This window comes from Dama dama, chromosome 22 (assembly GCF_033118175.1).
Source record: "Dama dama isolate Ldn47 chromosome 22, ASM3311817v1, whole genome shotgun sequence".
NCBI lineage: Eukaryota > Metazoa > Chordata > Mammalia > Artiodactyla > Cervidae > Dama > Dama dama.
In genome coordinates this window covers 51,806,299-51,820,454 of record NC_083702.1, presented here as the reverse complement: position 1 = coordinate 51,820,454, position 14,156 = coordinate 51,806,299, and the positions used below count along the sequence as shown (strand labels likewise).

The window sequence follows — 14,156 nt, the reverse complement described above, 5'->3', positions numbered from 1 at the left end:
CTCCAATTGTCACAGCAATGCCTTACCTCAGTGTCAACCAGGTCAGCTGAATGGGGATCTACTTGTGTCTGTTTTTAAAATATTTTTAGTTCACATACTTACAAAAACATATAGTTAAGTTGCCCAAATAGCTTGGTCTTCCAGGCTTTTAAATCAGTTGCCATGGTAACAGATGTTCCAGACAGGGACCTACAGTTTTATATTAAACTATGCTTTCCTCGACTTGCCACAAGATTCACACGGACATGCTTTGTCTTGGGGAAGGAGCTGGTGTCTGGTGGTAAACGCACAAATAGAATTCGATCTTTGTTCCCACTTTGTATTACATCTTTTTAATAAAAAAAAAATTCCACATTGTCCTTATAAACTTGGCCATCACATAATGTTATTTCATACCACTCCTGGAGTTTAATAAGATCTGAAAATTTTGAAGTAATAGCCATAGTAACTGAGAAGGATAAGGGGGAAAAAGCCTTAGGCTCTGTTGCCTGTTCTCCAACTACACTTCAGATAAAATTAAAACTACACAACTCCATTGACTGGTCATTTTGAAACAAAGAACAAAAGCTTAATCACATATCTAGACAGGGCAATTAAAGTCAAGACTACAGAAATCTAATTCTCTAAGCACATCCATGCATAATAACCACTTTTGGAAATGGGGTTCATACTGAAAAGCCTCTGTGTCTGTATAGAATCTTTAGTTTTTAATTATGAGACATTTCACAAAAAGAAGACGTAGGGGGCTGGGGAGGGCAACTCCAACAAACTATGGAAGGAGGCCTTTCCTCCTCCACAGACTCTGAAACTGGTAAGTTTCTAGCACCAGCTTGTAAGAAGAAAGCAGACTACTTTTCTAAAACTTCACTGCAAAACTGCTTTCTGAAGAAACATGTGGTCAAGGAGAAAGAATATGAAGGGTTACGGAATAGAGAAGATCTGGGTTCAAATATCAGCTCTGCCTCTTATCAGAACTTCACTCCATGTTTGGGATAAAAAGTGTCTACTTGAAATGGATTTTCATTTAAAAATCCAGTGAGACCCCAGATGGAAAACATTCAGCCTAGTATGGTTTTAGTGAATCCTTTAGTTCATCATTTTTCCCATCTCCATTAGGAATCCTGGAGTTTAAAAGCAAGTAGTTATCTTCTCAAGGACTTTTGCAACTTGATTTTCTCATTTCTTAGGTGGGTCACAGGGGTCTCTGTGACCATACCTTGCCCAAGATTCTATGTACAGCTCAAGGGGAAATACTCATAGTCTATAAAAGAATCTCACCCAATCAAGGAACTAAATGAGATAGCCACAAATTCCTTACATTTTAAGAGAATCAGACTTCCAACAGAAAGATGAGAATGATTTCTGGATTAAATTTAGGTCCTCTGACTAGGGAACACCACAACAGACTAGACATGCAGAAGTTTATTCAAGGAAATATCTGTGGAAAAATGGGGAGGGACGAACCTGACCCTAAGGGAAGGAGAGAGGAAAAGAAAGAAAGAAGGACTTTTGGGTGGAAGCTTCCTAGATTGTCATGCAATCAAGGCAAGTGCATCTAGAACGTCAGGGAGTCTTCAAGCCAAAGTCAGCCAGTCAGTTCAGTTCAGTCGCTCAGTCGTGTCCGACTCTTTGCGACCCCATGGACTGCAGCACGCCAGGCCTCCCTGTCCATCACCAATTCCCGGAGTTTACTCAAACTCATGTCCATTGAGTCAGTGATGCCATCCAACCATCTCACCCTCTGTCGTCCCCTTCTCCTCCTGCCTTCAATCTTTCCCAGCATCAGGGTCTTTTCAAATGAGTCAGTTCTTCGCATCAGGAGGCCAAAGTATTGGAGTTTCAGCTTCAGTTCTTCCAATGAATATTCAGGACTGATTTCCTTCAGGATGGACTGGTTGGATCTCCTTGCTGTCCAAGGGACTCTCAAGAGTATCCTACAACATCACAGTTCAAAAGCATCAACTTTGGTGCTCAGCTTTCTTTATAGTCCAACTCTCATATCCACACATGACTGCTGGAAAAACCATAGCCTTGACTAGACAGACCTTCGTTGGCAAAGTAATGTCTCTGCTTTTTAATATGCCGTCTAGGTTGGTCATAGCTTTTGTTCCAAGGAGTAAGCGTCTTTTAATTTCAACCATTAGCCATTAGAGGTCTCTTATTTGCCAGGATGGATGTCAGTATCCTGGCCATGTTTAGCCTCGTAACATATCTGAGAGGGGAAATCTAATGACTTCTACAGCTCCCCAATTGGGTTTCATATTTTCTCCAGCTATAGAACAGCCTTAAATTAAAACTTGGATGGTTCAAGAAGGATTACTTACATATATTTATAAAGTCAATCTCTCAATTAAGAAAGTTTTTGTATGAAGCAAGCTATGCACAAGCAGAGCTGCTGATGACATTGACTTTTCACTGTCTGGAACACTTGCAACAGCTAAAAGACATTCTTTCACGGCTGAGTAAACACCTACTATTGAGGCCCCTCATACCCTTGCCTTTCTCCATATCTTTGCTGTAAGAAGCCTTCCTCCTCAGCTACCTTGAGAGCTCCTTGTACCCTGAACCTCCTCCTGGCTTCTATCCCAACTTACCAAAGAGTTTAGACCAAAGTGATTTATCTTCAAGGACACTGGACTCATAGGAGTATAAGTTAATCCTCACTGCTATGATAGATAAATTCATTAAGCTCAGTGGCTTCACACAGTTGAAATTTATTTTTTGTATATCCAACAATCCATGCAGGTAATCATCAGGTAACCTTCAACACAAGGAGTCAGGGACCTCTGCTTGGTCAATTCCTAGGGGTTGGGGATCTTCTCTTCTAAACAGTAAATAGAAAATAAGAGAATATTGGAATCACTGGGGTAAAATTTTTATGGGTAAAGCCTGGACATGGGATCTATCACTTCCATAAATATCTATTGACAAGAACAAATTCCATAGCTACATCCAGCTGCAAGGGAGGCTGGGAATTGTGATTCATCTGTATCCTCCAGACCAAGAAGATTTGGTTTGTCCCTAGTCATTTCTGCTAAGGTCCTACACTGGGATCCGAGAACTGGGCTCTCAGGTAACTGAGTTACTATCTATCTGTGCAACAGGACTGAGTTTAAAAGTTTTGCTTTAAAAGATTTCTGAGGTTGGCTTTTCTTTGGGAAGACCCCCTGGAGGAGGAAATGGCAACCCACTCCAGTATTTTTGCCTGGAAAATTCCATGGACAGAGCAGCCTGGTGGGCTACAGTCCCTGGGGCCGCAAAGAACTGAGCAACTGCACATGCAAGAGGTTGGCTTCAGAACCTAATAAGAAGACCATGAGCTGCCTGGGGCTCAGCCTTGGACACTTAGTAAATGTTGTTATGTGGAAAATTCCTGTAAGAAAGTGGATTTGGGGTTATAAACAGCCTATTTATCAACAAAATAAGAAAGTCTATCCATAAACTAGGAGTTAAAAATATGTGTCAGCACAAGTATCCATTAAATGTGAATTTGGATATCAGGCAATTGGTTCCCATCCTCTAACAAGATTAAATTCTTACCATAAGATGAGTTGCTCACAGACATGTTAGGAAGTGACTATCCATGGTCATTTGAGGATTTTCTTGTGCAACATACAATCTGTTAGAAACACCACGACATTGATCTTTAGTGGTCTTTGGAACAGTACAGACTGACTAAAAATATAGTCTTCCACTAACCTCCAATTAGGCAACATGTTTTATGAGAATCAAATTTTTGGACCCCATTTATTGCATTATGGTGAAATTTTATTTCATGTTCTTACACATATGCAAATATGCCATTTTGAACATATGCTTGGAGAGAAGGCAAAAGACTGCTGGCACCCTAGTCACTTAGCTCAGACAACAAACAATGGAATCTTTTTTTAAATCTGAATCAGAGCTTCTTGCTTTGAAGATGACAAGCAGCTCTTCCTAATCCTTGAACAACATAATCCTGCATTGCATTGTCCATTTTATTTTCTTAATCCATTTCTTTATATTTATTGGAAGATAATTACTTTACAATATTCTGATGGCCTCTGTCATACATCAACATGAACTGGCCATAGGCATACATGGGTCCCCTCCCTCCTGAACTCCCCCTCTCTGCCTTGTCCATTTTAGAGGATAGACAATACCGTGTGCTTACAAATTAAAATCAGGAAATTTTAAGCCTGCTAAGAAGTTGAACAATACAATCCTGATTAGAGAAATATGCAAAGACTGCCTTCCAGATGTACTTTGCATTTACAAAATATTTCCATAACACTTACAGACACATGGACATAAATGATATTGTATTTGCCGTGTCTGCATTTATCCTCATGAAATTGGATCAGAGATTAATTTCAGGGGGTGGTAGAAAGAGCTCTGATATAGGAGTCCAGAGTTCTTGAATTCTTGACTCAGCTCTGCATTTACTAGCTGTGTAATTTTGAATAAGTTACCTAACTTCTCTGGGCTCTGGTTTCCTCCATTGTAAAACTGATACCTTGATTAAATGACATACCCAACATACAGTATATCTCTAATGTTTCTGAGTCTCCATTTCCACAAACAGAAAACTGCATATAAAATTACTACCCTTTTTCAATCTTAGGGCTCTCTCAAGAATAAAAGAAAAAATATACAGAAAAGAACTTTGGAAATTACAGAGTGATAGGCAAATGTAAGATGTTTTAAAGAAAAATAAGCACATTCGTAATATCCAAATCTCTTGCAAACTTATTTAGTCTAGACCCAAGGATAGATACAGTGGAATTTAAGATTCAGCTATGTTGATCCATCTAATCATCATTTCTAAAATTGAGAGTTATTTCCATTTTTGACAAGCTGTGGAAGATAGCCTAAAAGTCCAAAAAGGAAATTTTAAAAATTCCTTGAGATAAAGGAAAATGGGAACACCTTGATCCAAAATCTATGTGATGCAGCAAAAGCAGTTTTAAGAGGGAAACTCAAGAAATAGTCCCACATCAGGAAATAAGAAAAATATTAATTAAATAATCTAAGCTAACACCTAAAGAAACTAGATAAAAAACAACAAGCAAAGCCCAAAATTTACTACAAGGAAGGAAATAATAAAGATCAGAGCATAAATTAATAAAGACTTAAAAAAAAAATGAGAAAGATTAATTAAGCTGAAAGCTGATTATTTGAAAAGACAAAGCTTACAAACCTCTAGCCAGACCTCATTAAGGAAAAAAAAGAGAGAGAGCCCAAATAAATAAAATCAGAAATGCAGCAGAAGTTACAACCTATACCATAAAAATATGAAGGATTATAAGAAATTACTATGACTCGTATATGCCACAAATAGGACAATGTAGAAGGAATGGATAAATTCCTAGAAATGTGCAATGATTTTGGAGCCCAAAAATATAAAGTCTGTCACTCTTTCCACTGTTTCCCCATCTATTTGCCATGGAGTGATGGGACCAGATGCCATGTTCTTAGTTTTCTGAATGTTGAGTTTTAAACCAACTTTTATACTCTCCTCTTTCATTTTCATCAAGAGCCTCTTTAGTTCTTCTTCACTTTCTGCCATAAGGGTGGTGTCATCTGCATAATGAGGTTATTGATGTTTCTCTCAGCAATCTTGATTCCAGCTTGTACTTCATCCAGCCCAGCGTTTTTTATGATGTACTCTGCATAGAAGTCAAATAAGCAGGGTGACAATATATAGCCTTGACGTACTCCTTTCCCTATTTGGAATCAGTCTGTTGTCCCATGTCCAGTTCTAACTGTTGCTTCCTGACCTGCATAAAGTAGGAAGTCAAGAAATGCCTAGAGTAACAGGAAAATTTGACCTTGGAATACAGAATGAAGCAGGACAAAGGCTAATGGAGTTCTGCCAAGAGAACACACTCATCATAGCAAACACCCTCTTCCAACAACACAAGAGAAGACTCTACACATGGACATCACCAGATGCTCAATACCAAAATCAGATTGATTATATTCTTTGCAGCCAAAGATGGAGAAGCTCTACAGAGTCAGCAAGAACAAAGCAGGGAAAACCACTAGACCATTCAGGTATGACCTAAATCAAATCCCTTATGATTATACAGTGGAAGTGAAAAATAGATTCAAGGGGTTAGATCTGATACCAAACATGTAAAGAAGTGTCAGTACCTCTCTTCTTGAACTATCCCAGAAAACTGAAGAAGGAACATGTCTGAACTCATTCTACAAAGCTAGCATCACCCTGATTCCAAAACTAGACAATGACACCACAGAAAAGATAATTATAGGCTAATATCACTGATGAACATAGACACAAAACTGCTCAACAAATTATCAGCAAATCAAATTCAATAATATATTCAAAGGATTATTCATCATGATCAAAGGGATGCAAGGATGGTTCAATATCTGCAAATCAGTCAATGTGAAACATCACCTTAACAAAATGAAGAATGAAAATCATATGATGATCTCAACGGATACAGGAAAATTTTTCACAAAGTTCAACATCTATTTATGAGTTAAAAACTCTCAACAAAGTCTGTATAGAAGGAACACACCTCAACATAATGAAGGTCATATATAACAAACCCACAGCCAACATCACATTCCATGGTCAAAAAGTAAAAGCAGGTGGGAGGGGGGTTCAGGATGGGGAACACATGTAAATCCATGACTGATTCATATCAACGTATGGCAAAAACCACTACAATATTGTAAAGTAATTAGCCTCCAACTAAAATAAATAATTTTTTTTAAAAAGTAAAAGCATTTCCTCTAAGATCAGAAACAAGACAAGGATGACCACTCTCATCACTTTTATTCAGCATAATATTGGAAGTCCTGACTGAAGCAATCAGACAAGCAAAAAATTAAAAGGAATCCAAATTGGAAAGGAAGAAGTAACTGCTACTATTTGTAGAGGACATGGCACTACATAGAGAAAACCCTAAAGATGCCATCAAAAAACTATTAGAACTAATAAATTAATTCAGTAACTTTTCAGGAAACAAAATTAATATACAGAAATCACTTGTGTTTCTATACACTAATAACGAACTATCAGAAGGAAAAATTAATAAAATAATCCCATTTACAATTGCATCAAAAAAAGTAAATACCTAGGAATAACCTAGCCAAGGAAATAAAAGACTTGTACACCGAAAACTATAAAGCACTGACAAAAGAAATTGAAGATGACACAAACAGGTGGAAAGATATACTGTGTTCATGAATTGGAAGGATTAACATTGTTAAAATGGCCATAATACTCAAGGCAATCTAGAGATTCAATGCTATCCTTATCAAAATATCAATGGCATTTTTCACAGAACTAGAATCAAGAATCCTAAAGTTGGTAGGGAACCACAAAAGATCCCAAATATCCAAAACAATCTTAAGAAAAAAGAACAAAGTTGGAGGTATCATACTCTCTGATTTCAAACTATACTCCAAAGCTACAGTAATCGAAAAAATATGTTACTGGCACAAAAACAGTCACATAGATCAACAGAATACAATGGCAAGCCCAGAAAGAAACCCATGCTTATATGGTCAATTAATATACAACTGGGGCTTCCCAGGTGATGCAGTGGTAAAGAATCCACCTGACAATGCAGGAGATGCCAGAAATATGAGTTTGATCCCTGGGTCAGGAAGTTCCCCTGAAGTAGGAAATGGCAACCCGCTCCAGTATTCTTGCCTGGAAAATTTCATGGACACTGGGGCCTGCCAGGCTACAGTCCATGGGGTCACAAAGAATCAGACACAACTGAGCATACACACGAAAACAAATCTATAATAACAGAGGCAAGAATATACAATGGGGAAAAGACAGCATTTTCAATAAACGGTATTGGAAAAACTATAGAGCTATATAAGCAACAGTTAGAACTGGACATGGAACAACAGACTGGTTCCAAATAGGAAAAGGAGTACATCAAGGCTGTATATTGTCACCCTGTTTATTTAACTTATATGCAGAGTACATCATGAGAAACACTGGGCTGGATGAACCACAAGCTGGAATCAAGATTGCCAGGAGAAATAATAAAATCAAATATGCAGATAACGCCACCCTTATGGCAGAAAGTGAAGAAGAACTAGAGAGCCTCTTGATGAAAGTGAAAGAGGAGAGTGAAAAAGTTGGCTTAAAGCTCAACATGCAGAAAACTAAGATCATGGCATTCAGTCCCATCACTTCATGGCAAAGAGATGGGGAAACAGTGGAAACAGTATCGGACTTTATTTTTGGGGGCTCCAAAATCACTGCAGATGGTGATTGCAACCATGAAATAAAGACGTTTACTCCCTGGAAGGAAAGTTATGACCAACCTAGATAGCGTATTAAAAAGCAGAGACATTACTTTGCCAACAAAGGTCCGTCTAGTCAAGGTTATGGTTTTTCCAGTGGTCATGTATGAATGTGAGAGTTGGACTGTGAAGAAAGCTGAGCACCGAAGAATTGATGCTTTTGAACTGTGGTATTGGAGAAGACTCTTGAGAGTCCCTTGGAGTACAAGGAGATCCAACCAGTCCATCCTAAAGGAGATCAGTCCTGGGTGTTCATTGCAAGGACTGATGCTGAAGCTGAAACTCCAGTACTTTGGCCACCTCATGCGAAGAGTTGACTCATTGGAAAAGACCCTGATGCTGAGAGGGATTGGGGGCAGGAGGAGAAGGGGACAACAGGATGAGATGGCTGGATGGCATCACCGACTCGACGGACATGGGTTTGGGTAAACTCTGGGAGTTGGTGATGGACAGGGAGGCCTGGTGTGCTGTGATTCACAGGGTCACAAAGAGTTGGACACGACTGAGCAACTGAACTGAACTGAACTGAATAGAGCTATATGCAAAAAAATAAAGAAAGAAACTGGACCACCTTCTCACACTATACACAAAACAAACTCAAAATAGATTAAAGACTTAAATGAAAGACCTAAAATCATAAAACATCTAGAATAAAATATAGGCAGTAAGTTAGACATCAGTCTTAGCAATATATTTTTGAATCTGTCTTCCTTAGGCAAGAGAAACAAAAGCAGAATTAAACAAATGAGACTACATCAAACTAAATAAATAAATAAATAAATAAATAAATAAAACTTTTGCACAGTGAAGGAAGCTATCAACAAAACAAAAAGGCAGACTATTGAATGAGAGGAGATATTTGCAAACAACATATCCTATTGAGGATTAATATACAAAATATACAAAGAATTCATATACCTCAATATAAAAAAATATCTGATTAAAAAATGAGCAGGGTACCTAACCAAATATTTTTCCAAAGAAGACATATGGATGGCCAACAGACATATGTAAAGATGCTCAACATCACTAATCATCAGGAAAATGCAATCAAAACTACAGTGAGATATGATCTCACATCTGTCAGAATGGCTTTATGATAATGTTTATGAGAATGTAGAAAAAGGGGAACCCTCAACATACTGTTGGTGAGATTGTAAATTGGTATGTCCCTATCTGAAAACCGTATGGAGGTGGATGGGAGGTGTCGTCTCCCTAAAAGGCGATTTCTGCTAAATGATTGGATGGATATGAATTTCTGTGCACAGTGCATTCTGAGACTGCTCCTCATCTCTGAATATAACTATAAGAGTGTACTAACTGCATCCCAAGTCAAGCAACTGGAATTCACATGGAGGATTTCTCGCTAACTCACCAAAGACACTGGCTTGTCCTGGCTGAGAAGTAAGCATCCTCTGCTCTGCTTCCTCAGAAGGGGTAACTGTGGGGCCCTCCATGATCAGGGGGTCAACGCTGGGTTGAGTAAGTATGTTTCAACACAGCTGCTCTTTTCTGCAACCAAGAGACCATGAGCCTGCAGAGTTCCAATGATAGGAGACCTCCTGCATTTCCGTTCAGCCATTGCACTGCAAAAAATGACTTCTGTTTGAAAAGTCTAGATGTCATAAGGGCTTAAACCCACACTGTGTATTTGGGCAGGACTGGAGAAAGATATTTTGATACTCAGAGTATCAATGCTGCCATATGTAATTCAAAATAACATATGCTTTTTAATGACACAAAATGCCTTGTATGCTGGGATGTTGCTATTCTGATTGTAAACTTCCTGACATAATATTGGGTTGGCCAAATATAGTTCATTCAGGTTTTTGCTAAGAGGGTATGGAAAAACCCAAATACAAAAAGCCAAACTTTTCTCTATTTTAGTGGATTTCTATTTAGGTTTTTTTATTATTATTTCAAGGAAATGAGAGATTGTTTTTCTGTCTACTTTGCTGGGTGCAAAAGCATATATGTAACCCTTGTGTTAGGTAATCTATCTATATGCAGATTAGGAAAAAAAACAGGAAAGATAGATTTTTTTTTTTCCCTACCTGGCCCTCTCAGTCTGCCTTAGCCAGGTCCACTCATTTTAAAATGAAATCAATACCAACAGCAAACTTAAATTAATAAATACAAAATGGGTAAAGTTTCACACAATGTGCCTTGGAGAAATAACATTTCTGAATGTGATCACACTGTAAGAACAAAATTGGTAGTTTAAATTCTAATTCTAGTATAAGTTCTATAATTCTAACTGTTAGTATAAATTCAGCCTATAAATATTTATGTTGAATACTATATTATTTAATAAACTTGCTAACCACTCTTCTGATTTTATTTAGCCTGCTTTTAAATTTTAACCAGAGATAGGAACGAATCCATTTGCAATGCAGGAAACATGGGTTCAGTCCCTGAGTGGGGAAGGTCTCCTGGAGAAGGGAATAGCAACCACTCCAGTATCCTTGCCTGGGAAACCTCATGGACAGAGGAGCCTGGCGGGCTACAGTCCATGGGGTCGCAAAGAGTCAGACAGGACTCAGCGACTAAACAGCAACAACAAAAAAGTGTTCAGACAAATATAAAATGCTAGCATTCAAAGAGTAGTCAATGGACAAAGTACAGTTTTCATCCTCATAAAGGTGGCCTGCCCTTCTAAATCCCCTGTATGCAGTTTAGCCTGTATGCAGTTTCTTAGGACTCTGCTTTAAGAAAGGTACTTATTACCCAAGGAACTGCAAACATAATGCATGTGATAGTCACATTTATAGTTTGCTTATGTCATTTTATTAATCAGAAGCTTAAACTTCAAGCTGCAAACCGCATACAAATTGTAACCCACAGTTGTTTCCTGGATCAGACTTTTAAAGGTGAAATCCCCATTGTCCCTAATTCAGACTCTTTTACTCTTGACTAAGAGGTAATCTCCTTGGTGTTTAACAGGAGGCAATGGCTTGGGAATTCTCTCCCATTTCAAGTGCACACAGAATTGCTACTGCCTTTTATAAAAGTTGTGCATAAGCCTGGATACAAAACAAGCCCTATAGGAAAAAAAGAGTCCAGTGAATTCAAGGAAACTGCAAATAACCTCAAGGCCTAGTCTTTCCTTTTCTGAGAACTAATAAGTGAATCTTATGAATCTGGACAAAAAAATCCCACTGAAGTGAAGCTTTGAGAAACATTTGTGCTGATGATGACAGCATTTTCATGGTAATTAGTCAATGTTCTTACAAAGCAATGGTAATTTACTCCAGCAAAATCCAGCTAATAGCCCTGTAGATTTGAGGCCTTCGTCTAGGAGGCCACATGCACGCCACCCTAGTGCCTGTGGACTCCATCACCACCCAAGAATTCCAAGCTAAACTGTGCTGTTCAGTCACTAAATTGCATCTGACTCTTTGCGACGTCATGGACTGCAGCACGCCAGTCTTCCCTGTCCATCACTATCTCCCAGAGTTTGCTCAAACTCATGTCCATCGAGTCAGGGATGCCACCCAACCATCTCGTCCTCTGCTGTCCACTTCTCCTCCTTCAATCTTTCCCAGCATCAGGGTCTTTTCTAATGAGTCAGCTCTTCTCATCAGGTGGCCAAAGTATTGCAGCTTCAGCTTTAGCATCAGTCCTTCCAATAAGTATTCAGAACTGCTTTCCTTTAGGAATGACTAGTTTGATCTCCTTGCAGCCCAAGAGACTCTCAAGAGTCTTTTCCAACACCACAGTTTTAAAACATCAACTCTTCAGTGCTCAACCTTCTTTATCGTCCAACTGAACTGGAAAGATAAGATTTTCACGTATGGTCCATCCATACGTGACTACTGGAAAAACCATAGCTTCAACTATATGGACCTTTGTCGGCAAAGTGATGTCTCTGCTTTTTCATATACTGTCTAGGGCTGAACATCTGGAATATCCAGGCTTGATTTTTCCATGTCACAATTTCAAAGCCAGTGCCCAGTATGGGAAGCCCAACTGGGGTTAGAGGGAGTGGGGAGTTGGGGGAGGAAAGGGGCAGAAGACACAGCATTAATGATTGTCAGACTCTAAGAGGCCTTAATCTGACAGCTATCTTTCTGAGCAGAAACAAGACTAAAACAAAAAAGCAAATTGTAAAAGACATCTATCAGTACCATTCACTTCCTTTTCTGATTCTGACGAAAACACACATTCATTATAGATTTTTAAAAAACAGAAAGACTTCAAAAGGGACAAAATCATCAATAATTTTATCCAGATGTTTTTACCCAGATATCTTTTATCCAGATACAGTTCCTTCCAGTTTTTCTCAATGCAGATTTTAATTACTCTATGCAACTTTATGGGCTTCCCAGGTGGCACCGGTAGTAAAGAACCTGCCTATCAATGTAGGAGCAGTAAGAGACATGGGTTCAATCCCTGCGTCAGGAAGATCGCCTGGAGGAGGGCACGTCAACCCACTCCAGTATTCTTGCCTGGAGAGTTCCATGGACAGAGCAGTCCAGTGGGCCACAAAGAGTTGGGCACAACTGAAGCGACTTGGCACATACGTAACTTTATTGTGTACAAGTACTTTTTTGAAAATAAGATTCTTCTAGTCACAGAATATCACTATCTCTGGGCACCTGTAAGTTACAGAATGTTCATATTACTAGACAACTTAAGTGGTTTCAATTACTGCAAAACCAAACAGAACAATGTAGTGACAACCCTCGTACAGAAATCTTGGTCTCACTCTCTATTTTCTTAAGAAAGATTCTCAGAAGCGATGAAAGGTATCGATGGATATGGACATTTCAATATACTTGATGCATAAAATTGAGCCAGGAATTCCCTGGCAGTCCAGTGGCTAGAACTCCATGCTCTTATTTTCTGACAGATTCAAACCCAGGTCAAGAAACTAACATTCCACAAATCTCATGGAATAGTCAAAAATAAAAAAAATTAAATTTAAAAACTTAAAAATTGAATGAGATTAAATAAAAAATAATAAAAATTGAGCCAAATTGCTTTCCAGAAAAGCTGTAGCAATTAGACAATCTGCTCAACAGCAAAGTAAGAGTCTCATATTAATATACTTTCATCAACATTGAGCTTTTAATCTGTGGTAAGTTCAGGTCAAAACTCACTTTTGTAGTTTATGCATACACAATACATTATGTATGGCTTTGGTTTGCTATAAAGTCAACATATTTGGAAAGCCACAGGAAACAGAGTGACCTCCAAGAACATACAATATACTGAAAGCAAAGCAGCTTGCCTGGGGTCATCTGACCATTTAACCATGAATTTGGGACTAAAAACCAAGAATTCTTCTAATTTCCAACCCAGTTCCTAAGCAGAAGCGACTTTCAGTAAAAATAAAACCAATTTAAAAATGTGGAGACAATGGGGAGATAGGAGATACTTTTCATTGCTGCTTGGTAAATAATTTTTTAAATTAATTTATTTATTTTAATTAGAGGCAAATTACTTTACAATATTGTGGTGGGTTTTGCCACACATCGACATGAATCAGCCACAGGTGTACATGTGTCCCCCCATTCTGAACCCCTCCCTCCTTCCTCCCCACCCCACCCCTCTGGGTGGTCCCAGAGGACCAGCTTTGAGTGTCCTGCTTCATGCATCGAACTTGCACTGGTCATCTATCTTTACATATGGTAATATACATGTTTCAGTGCTATTCTTGCTTGGTAAATAAACTTTTTCCTCATTGAATTTTCATATCTTTGCAGCACTGCCCCAGACCAGCAAGCCTGCTACCCAGCAGTTCACCAGTCATCACTTTCCAGCTCTCGGAGAGGGTCCTTTGGGAGGAGAGGAGTCACAGACTGCAGATCTTATGTTTCAGAATTAACCACAGGAGTGTCATTGGGAAACTCAGTCTAGCCTGAAGATACCTC

The 14,156-nt window shown here is 38.7% G+C and overlaps 1 long non-coding RNA gene across 1 annotated transcript; it reads right to left on the bottom strand.

The window, feature by feature from the left end:
• Positions 1-1,089: 1,089 nt before the first annotated feature.
• On the bottom strand, positions 1,090-3,619 carry LOC133043353 (uncharacterized). Its single transcript, XR_009689691.1, has 3 exons — positions 3,541-3,619; positions 2,595-2,824; positions 1,090-1,934 (listed from the first exon to the last, which is right to left on the bottom strand). It is a non-coding gene; the product is annotated as an uncharacterized LOC133043353 (long non-coding RNA).
• Between the last annotated feature and the right edge of the window lie 10,537 nt (positions 3,620-14,156).